The sequence below is a fragment of the Procambarus clarkii genome, chromosome 8, assembly GCF_040958095.1.
Source record: "Procambarus clarkii isolate CNS0578487 chromosome 8, FALCON_Pclarkii_2.0, whole genome shotgun sequence".
Classification (NCBI taxonomy): Eukaryota; Metazoa; Arthropoda; class Malacostraca; order Decapoda; family Cambaridae; genus Procambarus; species Procambarus clarkii.
Window position 1 is genome coordinate 30307407 of NC_091157.1, and position 12798 is coordinate 30320204.

At 39.5% G+C, this 12798-nt stretch overlaps 1 protein-coding gene across 6 annotated transcripts in view; it reads right to left on the minus strand.

Moving 5' to 3' along the window:
* LOC123767765 (uncharacterized) overlaps positions 1 to 581 on the minus strand; it is a 67377-nt gene extending 66796 nt beyond the window's left edge. For 2 of the 6 annotated variants that reach the window (XR_011225684.1, XR_011225683.1), the window contains exon 1: positions 374 to 577. The gene's annotated coding sequence lies outside the window, so the exon portion shown is untranslated. Of the gene's footprint in view, positions 1 to 373 lie in introns of all 6 variants that reach the window. The other 4 variants (XR_011225687.1, XR_011225686.1, XR_011225685.1 and 1 more) reach the window with 4 other exon arrangements.
* Between the last annotated feature and the right edge of the window lie 12217 nt (positions 582 to 12798).

Genomic DNA, 12798 nt, shown 5'->3' on the forward strand with positions numbered 1-12798 from the left:
AAGAAACACCTTGTAACTGCCAGAATTTAACTATAAAAATTTGTAAATTTTTTCCACCTGCTTTTGGTCGAAGGTTCAATTTCACTATAAAGTTAACACGCCGCTGTTATGGAACAGTTAATCACGTAGCAGTCGTTTTAGAATTTAATTTTGTTTTAATAAGCTTCATGAAAAGTCTTGAGCAAGGTAAAAGTGTCTACTAATAGACAAAGGTATATTACACTATCATATTTACTAACAAGTAAACCAGAGCTAATTGAATTAAAATAAAGTTGTAATATTTTGTAGCCATAGTTAATTACAAAGTCAGCAAATATTGTTCTACCAACATAAAACAATGTGATAAAATAACTAAACATCTAGAGTAACTTGCCTGTAAGCCTGGTGCAGGTAACCTGATCTACAGCACTGTCCAGGTGACTAATTAGTAACACCAGTGAGGCGGGCGGTGAGCAACACCTCACCCCACGACGGCCCGCGCCACACTGCCCGCCACGCCTCTTGACTACATTGACCAGTGGTGGGCGGTGAGCAGCACCTCTCCCTCACGACGGCCCGCCCCGCCTCTTGACTACCTTGGCCTGATGGGTCAACTACCTGTGACGTCATTCACCTCACCTCACATGAGGCCGCCTCACTAACAAATAATTCACAAGTAACAAGTCACTTCAACAATATTAATATAGTTTATTTCTATTAATGTGAAGTATGAGCAAGTGTAAGTATGTATTAAGGGCACATACTTCACTACTGGACATTAAACCCACTACCACACCCACCTAGTAACTTGGAGGCTCCATAACGCCTTCTGTAATTGTTATGTTGGGGTCTAGGCCAGGGGCCAGGTACAGTAACCGGTTATGGTGTTCAGCCTCGAGTGTGTACTCACCTAATTGTGCTTGCGGGAGTTGAGCTCTAGCTCTTTGGTCCCGCCTCTCAACTGTCAATCAAATAATATACAAACCCAGTAGGTTCCTGAGCCTACTGGGCTCTATCATATCTTCACTTGAAGCTGTGTATGGAGTCAGCCTCCACCACATCACTTTCTAATGCATTCCATTTCACTACTACTCTTCACTGAAAAAATCTTTCAAACGTCTCTATGGCTCATTTGGGCACTCAATTTCCACCTGTGTCACCTACCGCGTGTGCTCCTGTGGTAAATAGTCTGTCTTTATCTACCCTATCAATTCCACTGAGAATCTTGTATGTGGTGATCATGTCCCCTATAACACTTCTGTCTCCCAGTGACGTGAGGATTAATTCCCGTAGTCTCTACTCGTAGCTTCCTCATGACCCTCACGAGGCAGCTACTATTGACCCAAACGAGGTAGCTACTATTGACCCACAAGAGGCAGCTACTATTCACCCACAATAGGCAGCTACTATTGACCCATACGAGGCAGCTTCTATTGACCCATACGAGGCAGCTTCTATTGACCCACATGAGGCAGCTTCTATTGACCCACGAGGCAGCTTCTCTTGACCCACACGAGGCAGCTTCAACTGACCCCACACAAAGCAGCTACTATTGACCCACATGAGGCAGCTACTACTGACCCAAACGAGGCAGCTAATATTGACCTACAAGAGGCAGCTTCTCTTGACCCACACGAGGCAGCTACTATTGACCCACACGAGGCACCTACTATTGACCCACAAGGGGCAGCTACTATTGACCCACACGATGCAGCTACTATTGACCCACAGGAGGCAGCTACTATTGACCCACACGAGGCAGCTACTATTGATCGACACGAGGGAGCTACTATTGACCCACACGAGGCAGCTACTATTGACCCACATGAGACAGCTACTATAGACCCACGTGAGGCAGCTACTATAGACCCACGTGAGGCAGCTGCTATTACATAAGAACATAAGAACAAGGGTAACTGCAGAAGGCCTATTGGTCCATACGAGACAGCTACTATTTATAACCACCCAATCCCACTCATATACATGTCCAACCCATGCTTGAAACAATCGAGGGACCCCACCTCCACAATGTTACGCTGCAATTGGTTCCACAAATCAACAACCCTGTTACTGAACCAGTATTTACCCAAGTCTTTCCTAAATCTAAACTTATCCAATTTATACCCATTGTTTCGTGTTCTGTCTTGTGTTGATACTTTTAATAACTTTTAATACCCTATTAATATTCCCTTTGTTATGTCCATTCACCCACTTGTAAACCTCTGTAACGGTTCTATTGTTACGTAAAGTATGGTGACAAATAAACACAGACACTAAGATACTATATATATATTTGGTCGAATATACAGAAGTACACAGGTGATACGTTGGTGTGAGTTGAGCACTGAGCGTTGGTACAGTATCTCGCAAGTGTCTGCTCTAGACCACACTTGAAAGTAGACTAGTTAATGTTCGCTACACCGCTGCTTATATTGCTCGGGCATCTCACCGTGTTGCCCGGGCAACGCCTCACCTCATTCATCTCCAAAGGTTGACAGGAACATTAACACTATATTTGGAGCGAGTATATTATTGGGATAATCTACTCGCTACACCTCTATCATGTCACCCCTAACTCTTTGCCTTTCCAGTGAATGCAACTTAAGCTTTGTTAATCTTTCTTCATATGAAATATTTCTAATTTGGGGAATTAACTTAGTCATCCTACGCTGGACACGTTCAAGTGAATTTATATCCATTCTATAATATGGCGACCAAAACTGAACTGCATAATCTAAATATGGCCTAACTAGAGCAAGATATAGCTTGAGAACCACACCAGGTGTCTTGTTACTAACGCAGCGATTAATAAATTCAAGTGTCCGATTTGCCTTATTACGAACATTCATGCATTGATCCTTTGTTTTAAATTCTTACTAATCATAACGCCCAGATCCCTTTCGCAATTCGACTTCGCAATCTCAACACTATCTAGCTCGTATCTTGTAACCCTATCATCATTACCTAACCTCAGAACTTTACATTTATCAGCATTAAACTGCATCTGCCAATCCTTCGACCATTTCAAAACCCTATCTAGATCAACTTGAAGTGATAGTGAGTCCTCCTCCGAATTAATTTCCTTACCGATTTTTGTATCATCGGCAAATTTGCAAATGTTGCTACTCAAACCTGAATCTAAATCATTTATATATATTCTAAACAACAGAGGTCCCATGACAGAGCCCTGAGGCACCCCACTTACAACATTTTCCCACTCTGACTTGACTCCATTTATACTAACTCTCTGTTTCCTTTGGTATAGCCATGCCCTAATCCAGCTTAATATAGCACCCCCAATACCATGAGACTCTATCTTTTTAATCAGTCTTTCATGTGGCACTGTATCAAAAGCTTTGCTAAAGTCAAGGTACACAACATCACAATCCTTACCACTATCAACTGCCTCAACTATGTTAGAATAAAAAGATAACAAATTTGTTAAACATGAACGGCCTTTTATAAAACCATGTTGCGACTCAATTATTAATTTATGTTTTTCAAGACGAAGACGAATTTTATTTGCTATTATAGATTCGAGTAACTTTCCCACAATAGACGTTAGGCTAATTGGTCGATAGTTAGACGCAAGTGATCTATCTCCTTTCTTAAAAATTGGTATCACATTAGCAACTTTCCAAAACTCTGGCACTCTGCCTGACTCTATTGATTTATTAAATATGGTTGACAGTGGGTCACAAAGTTCCTCTTTGCATTCTTTAAGCACCCTGGCAAACACTTCATCCGGCCCTGGGGATTTGTTTGGTTTGAGTTTTACTATTTGTTTAAAAACATCCTCAGTCAGGCGCAGATAGTCTCAGTGAGAGGGTGTGTTAACCGGAGCTCCTGAGTGTTGTTATATTATCATAGCAATATGGAAGTTGTAGTGAAGGACCTGGTGACTCTAGTGGGAGCCCTGAGGACAGAGTTGGACTCTCTGCGGTAGGAGGTGCGTCAGCTGAAAGAACAACGAGAAGTAACGAAGGAGGAGACCAGTAGTAAAGGGACCTCGTCTTGGAGAGTTGAGAAAGACAGGGGCCTTAGGAAGACTTTGATAAAGCCGCCTTCAAAAGCCATAGCAACTTCTAATTCATTTGACGTTTTGGAGGACGAGTGCTGTGGTGAGACTGCGGATCGTGCAAAAGGGAAAGCAAGGAAGCGCAGGCCGCTCAGAGAGTAAAGGAAGTACCTAAGCAAACCTTAGTTGTGGGAGATTCCCAGATAAGGTATTTGGATAGAACATTTTGTGCTAGAGATAGGGGGAACAGGTTAAGGGTTTGCTATCCCGGAGCTGGCATTGGTGATATTATAAACAACATGAATGATATTATGGCTGGAAATGGGAACAATCCCATTATTTGCATTAGCGTGGGAGGAAATGATGTTGGTCGAGTTAGGAGTGAGGAACTCATTCAGAGGTATAAAACAGCCATAGAATTAGTTAGGAGCATGGGAGGAATCCCGATCATATGTGGCATTCTTCCAAGAAAGGGAGTGGGAAATGAATGGATATCGAGGGCACTTGGTGTCAATTGCCGGCTGGAAAGATATTGCAAATCAAATGCAATATCTTTCATAGACAACTGGGAACACGTCTATGGAGGAAATGAAATGTATGCTCGTGATGGGGTGCATCTATCGAGAGCTGGGGTTGTTGCTGTTGCGAACTCGTTGGAAGAAGTGGTTAGAGGTGTTTGTTTGGGTTTAAACTGTTAGTAGATAGAGGTATGGGAATTGATTTGGAGGAAGGAGGTAATAAAATTATGTGTTTGTGGGAGAAAGGAATTGGCAAAATGATCAGGGAAAGAGAAGGGCCTCAAAATAACAATTCACTTAGGGTTTATTACACTAACAGTAGAAGTCTAAGAAATATATTTAACGAATTAAATGCTCTTGTCTGCACAAAAAAATAGATATTATTGCAGTTACCGAAACGTGGATGAATGTAGAAAATAGAAAACTATTAGCTGAATATCAAATAAATGGATTTAAACTATTTCACACAGATAGATATATTAGACAAGGAGGTGGAGTAGCCATATATTTTAGGGACAATTTGAAGTGTAGTCTCAAAGAGGGAATCAAAACTGAGCCACACACAGAAACTATTTGGATAGAATTAAACGAAAAAGCTAATAATATTATAATAGGAGTTATATATAGGCCACCAAATTTAGACAGAATGGAAGCAAAGCACCTATGGGATGAAATATCTAGAGCATCTAGATCTAACAGTATTTATGTCATGGGTGACTTTAATTTTAGCGGAATAAACTGGTTGAACAAAACAGGGAATAGTGAAGCAGAAGATTTTCTAGAATTAATTTTCTAGAATTTCTTTCTGCTCAGAAAGTTAAGACGGTACCGAAGCGAATTTTGGTTGAGGGAGATTCCCAGGTGAGGTATTTAGACAGAACGTTTTGTGCCAGAGATAGGGGGAATAGATTAAGGGTTTGCTATCCAGAAGCTGGAATTGGTGATATTGTTGAAAACATGAATGATATTATGACGGGAAATGGGAACAAACCCATTATTTGTATTAGTGCAGGGGGTAATGATGTTGGGCGAGTTAGGAGTGAGGAACTAATACAGAGATTTAGGACAGCCATTGAATTAGTTAGGAGCAAGGGAGGAATCCCAATCATATGTGGCATTCTTCCAAGAAAGGGAGTGGGAAATGAATGGATGTCGAGGGCACTTGGTGTCAATGCCGGCTGGAAAGATATTGCAAATCAAATGCAATATCTTTCATAGACAGCTGGGAACGCTTCTATGGTAGAAATGATATGTATGCTCGTGATGGGGTGCATCTATCGAGGGCTGTGGTTGTTGCTGTTGCGAACTCGTTGGAACCAGTGGTTAGAGGTGTTTGTTTGGGTTTAAACTGTTAGTAGATAGTGGTATGGGAATTGATTTGGAGGAAGGAGGTAATAAAAGTATGTGTTCGTGGGAGAAAAGAATTGGCAAAATGATCAGGGAAAGAAAAGGGCCTCAAAATAACAATTCACTTAGGATATATTACACTAACAGTAGAAGTCTAAGAAATAAAATTAATGAATTAAATGCTCTTGTCTGCACAGAAAAAATAGATATTATTGCACTTACCGAAACGTGGATGAATGTAGAAAATAGAGAACTATTAGCTGAATATCAGATAAATGGATTTAAACTATTTCACACAGATAGATATATTAGACGAGGAGGGGGAGTAGCCATATATGTTAGGGACAATTTGAAATGTAGTCTCAAAGAGGGAATCAAAACTGAGCCACACACAGAAACTATATTTGAATAGAATTAAACGAAAAAGCAAATAATATTATAATAGGAGCTATATATAGGCCACCAAATTTAGACAGAATTGAAGCAAAGCATCTATGGGATGAAATATCTAGAGCATCTAGATCTAACAGTATTTATGTCATGGGTGACTTTAATTTTAGTGGAATAAACTGGGTGAACAAAACAGGGAATAGTGAAGCAGAAGATTTTCTAGAATTAATTGACGATTGCTTTCTTACGCAACACATTAAGGAACCAACGCGGGAAAATAATATTTTAGATTTAGTGTTAACTAACAGGGAAACACAAATTAATGAAATCGAAATAGGGAGTGAGCTAGGGAACAGTGATCACAAAGTTATCAGATTTAGCATAGAATGGAATAGACCTGTAGGAGAAAATTCTGTTAAAGTGCCAGATTTTCGAAAAGCTGATTTTAATAGCCTAAGAAATTTTTTGGGTCAAATAGATTGGAAAGTCTTGGGTATGGGGTGTGGGCCGGTCTTAGAGCGAGACATGAACCCAGTGACAGGTGACGTAAAAGGTGATTTCGATGTGGATTCAATATATAACTTATTTAAGAATATTCTAAACAAAGCACAGGAACGTAGTATACCATACAAATTGAATAAATCGAATACTAATGACCCAAAGTGGATAACAAATAATTTAAAGAACCTTATTGGTAAAAAGAGAGCTTGGTACAAAAGGATTAAGAATGGGGAAGTCAGGTTAGAACAGGAATTCATACAACTGGTTAGAAATGTTAAAAGAGATTAGGAAAGCAAAAAGAAACTATGAAGTTCGCATAGCTGAGCAAGCAAAGTCAAATCCTAAAGGGTTTTTTCAGTTATATCGAACTAAGACTAGGGAAAGGATAGGTCCATTAAAATCTGAGACAGGTCAAATAACGGATAATGACAAGGAGATGAGTAGTATTTTTAACAAATATTTTATATCTGTATTTACTAAAGAAGAACTTAACAATATGCCTTCAGCCGAACAAGTCTATGTGGGTGGGGATGAGGACAGGTTGACAAGTTTAGCAGTTACCAGGGAGGATGTAATTAAACAATTAGAAAAACTAAAACCAAACAAATCCCCAGGGCCGGATGAAGTGTTTGCCAGAGTGCTTAAAGAATGCAAAGAGGAGCTTTCCGAGCCACTGTCTGCCATATTTAATAAATAAATAGAGTCAGGCAGAGTGCCAGAGTCATGGAATGTAGCTAATGTGGTACCAATTTTTAAGAAAGGAGATAGATCACTTGCGTCAAACTATCGGCCAATTAGCCTAACGTCTATTATGGGAAAGTTACTTGAATCAATAATTGCAAATACAATTCGTCTCCATCTTGAAAAAAAAAATTAATAGATGAGTCACAACATGGTTTTACAAATGGCCGTTCATGTTTAACAAATTTGCTAACTTTTTATTCCAGCATAGTTGAGGCAGTTGATAGTGGTAAGGATTGTGATGTTGTGTACCTTGACTTCAGCAAAGCTTTTGATACAGAGCCACATGAAAGACTAATTAAAAAAATAGAAGCTCATGGTATTGGGGGTGCTATATTAACTTGGATTAGGGGATGGCTATTCCAAAGGAAACAAAGAGTTAGTATAAATGGGGTTAAGTCAGAGTGGGATAATGTTGTTAGTGGAGTACCTCAGGGCTCTGTCCTGGGACCTCTGTTGTTTATAATATATATAAATGATTTAGATTCAGGTTTGAGTAGCAACATTTGCAAATTTGCCGATGATACGAAAATCGGTTAGGAAATTAATTCGGAGGAGGACTCACTATCACTTCAAGTTGATCTAGATAGGGTTTTGAAATGGTCAAAGGATTGGCAGATGCAGTTTAATGCTGATAAATGTAAAGTTCTGAGGTTAGGTAATGATGATAGAGTTACAAGATACGAGCTAGATGGTGTTGAGATTGCGAAGTCGGATTGCGAAAGGGATCTGGGAGTTATGATTAGTAAGAATTTAAAACAAAAGGATCAATGCATAAATGTTTGTAATAAGGCAAATCGGACACTTGGATTTATTAATCGAAGCGTTAGTAACAAGACACCTGGTGTGGTTCTCAAGCTATATCTTGCTCTAGTTAGGCCCCATTTAGATTATACAGTTCAGTTTTGGTCGCCATATTATAGAATGGATATAAATTCACTTGTACGTGTCCAGCGTAGGATGACTAAGTTAATTCCCCAAAATAGAAATCTTTCATATGAGGAAAGATTAACAAAGCTTAAGTTGCATTCACTGGAAAGGCGAAGAGTTAGGGGTGACATGATAGAGGTTTACAGGTGGGTGAATGGACATAACAAAGGGGATATTAATAGGGTATTAAAAGTATCAACACAAGACAGAACACGAAACAATGGGTATAAATTGGATAAGTTTAGATTTAGGAAAGACTTGGGTAAATACTGGTTCAGTAACAGGGTTGTTGATTTGTGCAACCAATTGCCGCGTAACATTGTGGAGTTAGGGTCCCTCGATTGTTTAATGCGCGGGTTGGACATGTATATGAGTGGGATTGGGTTGTTATAAATAGGAGCTGCCTCGTATGGGCCAATAGGCCTTCTGCAGTTGCCTTTGTTCTTATGTTCTTATACTAACTCTCTGTTTCCTTTGGAACAGCCATGCCCTAATCCAACTTAATATAGCACCCCCCAATACCATGAGCTTCTATATTTTTAATTAGTCTTTCATGTGGCACTGTATCAAAAGCTTTGCTAAAGTCAAGGTACACAACATCACAATCCTTACCCCTACTATGTAGGGGTAAGGATTTATTCCAACTATGCTGGAATAAAAAGTTAGCAAATTTGTTAAACATGAACGGCCATTTGTAAAACCATGTTGCGACTCATTTATTAATTTATGTTTTTTAAGATGGAGACGAATTGTATTTGGAATTATTGATTCAAGTTACTTTCCTACAATAGACGTTAGGCTAATTGGCCGATAGTTTGACGCAAGTGATCTATCTCCTTTCTTAAAAATTTGTACCACATTAGCTACCTTCCATGACTCTGGCACTCTGCCTGACTCTATTGATTTATTAAATATGGTAGACAGTGGCTCGGAAAGCTCCTCTTTGCATTCTTTAAGCACCCTGGCAAACACTTCATTTGGCCCTGGGGATTTGTTTGGTTTTAGTTTTTCTAATTGTTTAATTACATCCTCCCTGGTAACTGCTAAACTAGTCAACCTGTCCTCATCATCACCCACATAGACTTGTTCGGCTGAAGGCATATTGTTAAGTTCTTCTTTAGTAAATACAGATATAAAATATTTGTTAAAAATACTACTCATCTCCTTGTCATTATCCGTTATTTGACCTGTCTCAGATTTTAATGGCCCTATCCTTTCCCTAGTCTTAGTTCGATATAACTGAAAAAACCCTTTAGGATTTGACTTTGCTTGCTCTGCTATGCGAACTTCATAGTTTCTTTTTGCTTTCCTAATTTTTTTTTTTAACATTTCTAACCAGTTGTATGAATTCCTGTTCGAACCTTACTTCTCCATTCTTAATCCTTTTGTACCAAGCTCTCTTTTTACCTATAAGGTTCTTTAAATTATTTGTTATCCACTTTGGGTCATTAGTATTCGATCTATTCAATTTGTATGGTATACTACGTTCCTGTGCTTTGTTTAGAATATTCTTAAATAAGTTATATATTAAATCCACATCGAAATCCCCTTTTACGTCACCTGTCGCTGGGTTCATGTCTCGCTCTAAGACCGGCCCACACCCCATACCCAAGACTTTCCAATCCCAAAAATTGATTTTTTCCCCCAAAAAATTCTTAGGCTATTAAAATCAGGTTTTGGAAAATCTGGCACTTTAACAGAATTTTCTCCTACAGGTCTATTCCATTCTATTCTAAATCTGATTACTTTGTGATCACTGTTCCCTAGCTCACTCCCTAATTCGATGTCATTAATTTGTGTTTCCCTGTTAGTTAACACTAAATCTAAAATATTATTTTCCCGCGTTGGTTCTTTAATGTGTTGCGTAAGAAAGCAATCGTCAATTAATTCTAGAAAATCTTCTGCTTCACTATTCCCTGTTTTGTTCACCCAGTTTATTCCACTAAAATTAAAGTCACCCATGACATAAATACTAGATCTAGATGCTCTAGATATTTCGTTTCATATATGCTTTGCTTCCATTCTGTCTAAATTTGGTGGCCTATATATAACTCCTATTATAATATCATTTGCTTTTTCGTTTAATTCTATCCAAATAGTTTCTGTGTGTGGCTCAGTTTTGATTCCCTCTTTGAGGCTACATTTCAAATTGTCCTTAACATATATGAATACTTCCCCTCCTCGTCTAATATATCTATCTGTGTGAAATAGTTTAAATCCATTTATCTGATATTCAGCTAATAGTTCTCTATTTTCTACATTCATCCACGTTTCGGTAAGTGCAATAATATCTATTTTTCTGTGCAGACAAGAGCATTTAATTCATTAATTTTATTTCTTAGACTTCTACTGTTAGTGTAATATATCCTAAGTGAATTGTTATTTTGAGGCACTTTTCTTTCCCTGATCATTTTGCCAATTCTTTTCTTTCACGAACACATACTTTTATTACCTCCTTCCTCCAAATCAATTCCCATACCACTATCTACTAACAGTTTAAACCCAAACACCTCTAACCACTGGTTCCAACGAGTTCGCAACAGCAACAACCCCAGCCCTCGATAGATGCACCCCATCATGAGCATACATTTCATTTCTTCCATAGAAGCGTTCCCAGTTGTCTATGAAATGATTCGCGTGGGTCAATAGTAGCTGCCTCGTGTGGGTCAATAGTAGCTGCCTAGTATGGGTTAATAGTTTATGCCTCGCGTGGGTCAATAGTAGCTGCCTCGTGTGGGTCAATAGTAGCTGCCTAGTATGGGTTAATAGTTTATGCCTCGCGTGGGTCAATAGTAGCTGCCTCGTGTGGGTCAATAGTAGCTGCCTAGTATGGGTTAATAGTTTATGCCTCGCGTGGGTCAATAGTAGCTGCCTCGTGTGGGTCAATAGTAGCTGCCTCATGCGGTTCAATAGTAGCTGCCTCATGTCGATCAATAGTAACTGCCTCGTGTGGGTCAATTCCCCAAATTAGAAAACTTTCATATGAAGAAAGATTGACAAAGCTTAAGTTGCATTCACTGGAAAGGCGAAGAGTTAGGGTGACATGATAGAGGTTTACAAGTGGGTGAATGGACATAACAAAGGGGATATTAATAGGGTATTAAAAGTATCAACACAAGCCAGAACACGAAACAATGGGTATAAATTGGATACGTTTAGATTTAGGAAAGACTTGGGTAAATACTGGTTCAGTAACAGGGTTGTTGATTTGTGGAACCAATTGCCGCGTAACATTGTGGAGGTGGGGTCCCTGGATTGTTTCAAGCATGGGTTGGACATGTATATGAGTGGGATTGGGTGGTTATAAATAGGAGCTGCCTCGTATGGGCCAATAGGCCTTCTGCAGTTGCCTTTGTTCTTATGTTAATAGTAGCTGCCTTGTGTGGTTCAATAGTAGCTGCCTCGTGTCGATCAATAGTAGCTTGCAGGCGACGAGTCACAATAACGTGGCTGAAGTATGTTGACCAGACCACACACTAGAAATTGAAGGGACGACGACGTTTCGGTCCGTCCTGGACCATTCTCAAGTCGATTGTGATGAGGACAGGTAGGGACAGGCATTAAATAGGCAAGAGAGAGCTGAGGAGGAAAGTCAGGTGTAGGGGATAGTAGTAATGAGAACTGCAGCAGGCCTATTGGCCCATACGAGGAAGCTCCTATTATAACCACCGAAGGAGAAAGTAATAGGAATAAGAAGAGGATAGCAAGGGAGCGTAGAAGACAATGAACAGAAAAAGGGAGAAGAGAGAAAGAAAGGGAAAGAGAAAGAAAGAAATGGAAGGGGGAAAGCTTATGTTAAGTCACGTTTGTTAGAAAGATTAGAGCATTTTAGTATATACTGTGAAAGGGAAGAGTCCACAGCAACAAAGCCAGGACTCAAGTTCATGTTGGGTACATTGTTAATAAGAGCCGATTCTACAAGACGGCGTCTGTGTAGAGTAGAGGCAGGAAAGATTATTTTGGAGGAAGACCAATCAATGGGATGATTAGAATCCCTCACATGGCAGAAGAGAGCATTGTTAGTCAGCAGACTTAACACTTCTCTTGTATTCCTTAAGTCTGTCATTCAGTGTACGGCCAGTTTCGCCAAAGTATTGGAGAGGACAAGATGAACAGGAAATAGAGTAGACACCAGCAGCATTAGAAGCAGGAGGAGCAGTGTGAACTAGATTGCTACGAAGTGTGTTAGTTTGTCGAAAGGCGAGTTTAATGTCAAGAGGACGAAAGGTATTGGTAAATGTTTTGAGTTCAGATATGAAGGGAAGGCATAGTACAGTGCTACTAGTGTTGGAAGCAGGTTTAGGATGAAAGAAATTTCGTTTAGCTTGAGAGTGGGCACAGTTGATGAAATGCAAAGGATAACCAAGGCGAGAG